We start from the raw sequence: 2,559 nt of genomic DNA on the forward strand, positions 1-2,559 counted from the left end.
CACCCACCTCCCTTGATTGCAATTTCATTCCCCCATTCCTCAATTTTGAAGACCAACCTTCTTCCACCCCATCTCCTTTGTATGATGACCATGGTTTCTTTGAGGGTGAGGCCTTGAGCTTAGATGATTTTGATGAAGAAGAGGTTCCATGTGATAAGGTTGAGGAGGTAGAACCTACTTTAGATGATTATGAAGATGAGAGTGAAGTGTTTGGTGAGGTTGAATCTCCAACTCCTATCTCAAATTTTCAACCATTGCCCTCCTCTTTCACCTTTGATGACCCTTTCTCTTCTACATTTTCCACCATTGAGATGGATGAGGCCTTTTTAGAGGGAGATTGTACTTCTCATGATTATTTTGACCTACCTCCCAAGTTTGACCCTCAACCCTTTGATGAGCTTCCTTTGAACCTTGATCATGATTTAAAGGTTTTGAGAGCTCTCTTAGGGTGTGAAGTTTGTGAGGAGGATGTGATTGAGAATGAGCTTGATTTGAATGATGATGAGTTGGAGGAGAGCCCTTTGGATGTAAGTTCATTGGATGAGAGACCTTGTGTTTCAATGGATAGTGGTGTAAGTGAGAAACCAATTCCTATTCCTTCACCTTACACCTCATTTTCAAGAAAGCTTGATCTTGTTCCCTCTTATCCCATGCCATTACCTTCTTTTCTCATATCCCCTCCTCTTGAAAAGCCTTTAGTCCCTCAAGTGCCTCATTTGATGACTTTTGAGGATGATGGTGGGATTTTCAACCAAACATATTTTGTTGGGAAGAGTATGCCTTCTTCTTTTTCTTTAATTTCTCTTCCTTTTTCGTATATTCTTGTTTTTCCCTTCTCTCCTTCTTCTTCTTGGCATACTTCTTCTCAACTCCATAGGTGTGCACTATGCTTGTTGCATGCCTCATTTTTGTCATGTGCATACTTGCTCTCATATGAAATGTGTAGTAGTGCATTTGACAAGCTCTTGCGATCGTTGCAATATTATTTTACTAGAGCGGTCAAGCTTGGACCTTAAGCAAGCCTTTCTCGGGAAGTAACCCGTGTTTTAGATTAGATTTTCCTTTTCTTTTTAGAATAGATTTTTCTCTCATGGAAATTTTTGTGTGCCTTTTGCTAGGTACATGACTTGATATACTTTGGTGCTTCAATTTGGATCAAGAATCAAGGAAGGTCGACTCCTATTTTTGCTAGCACATGGAAATAAGGTTCAATTCTTGGGAAATTAGCTATGAAAGGTTTAATTGGGTCGTTTGCGGGTATTTACACCCACCTAATATCCGGTAATATCCTTCCTTGCTCTTTCTCTAGTGGATGATGACTTGTTGGACATATGTTGGTTGTTGGATTGATCTCCTTGTTTTCCCCTCCCATGGATTATATGATTTATGATTTGAGTATAATGTCTCATTCAAGCTTGGGGGAGGGTATTCTATCATGTTTGGTGGGATGTTGATTCTCATGTGTTATGCACCTTTGTATATGCTTTTCCATGTTTCTTATATTTTGAAAAAAAACTCCAAAAAGATTTTTGTTTCTATCAAGGCAGTTTTGCAATGTGTTTTGTTTTGTTCTTGCTTTGGACATAATAACATTTGGACTTGTATAGTTGAATGCTTTTCTTCCTAAATGGTAGTGGTGTGCACGGTTTGAGAGTACGCTTGGTTGATTCTAGGATAAAGCATGCTAAGGTAGTTGGTTAGAACTAGTGGGAACTTGAAGCCGGATTCTACTTGATTGTGGCATGTTTGGTAGTTGCTTCCTATAGTCGATTTGACGCCAATAGTGAGTTTTTGCTACATCCGTGTGAGTTTTTTGTTTTTCAAGCCTTTTACCTTACTTGTATGAGCGGCATGGATCCTTGACTTCTTGCAAACCTAATCTTGAAACTTGACGTATAGATCTTGAATCCGAGACCGAACCATTTAGGGAGGCAAAAAGGCACCTTTTTCGGGGTGGTATTTTTCATTTTTAGGATAGTTTTATTCATTTTTGTTATTTTTGGGTTTACATTTGCCTTCTTGCAACCATTTGAGCCTATACCTTTCTTTTCTAGCCACGTACTTAGATTCTTGAGCCTTTTGTTTCTTTTTGTTCCATTTTTGGTTTTTGTGAAGCAAATGGTCATCTTTTGGAGTTGTGGTGTGTAAGTTTGGTTTTGGTTCATATGAAAGCAAGATTGTGTTATGATTTCTTTGTGAATAATGGCAAATGAGTATGAGTAAAAGCCGTCCTATATTATAAAAGGCATGGACAAATAAGTGCAAAGTTGAAAAAGCCGTCCAAAGTTACAAGAGGCGAGGACAAAGCACTATCATAATTAAAAAAAAAAGAAAAATAAAGTGAAAAATGAAAAAATTCAAAAATATTTTGACGTGAGTTTTCTCCCTTTATGAGCATTGAGGACAATGCTCCATTTAAGCTTGGGGGGAAGCGTTCTCACGCTTTTTGTGTATATGTTTGTGATTTATAGCTTTGAATAAGCTTGGGGGTGTTAGTTTGTTTTTGTTTGGTGATTACTTGATTGTGATTCTAAGAATTGGCCGTTCTTTGCTTGACTT

This window comes from Chenopodium album, chromosome 20, assembly GCF_948465745.1.
Source record: "Chenopodium album chromosome 20, dcCheAlbu1.1, whole genome shotgun sequence".
Lineage (NCBI taxonomy): Eukaryota > Viridiplantae > Streptophyta > Magnoliopsida > Caryophyllales > Amaranthaceae > Chenopodium > Chenopodium album.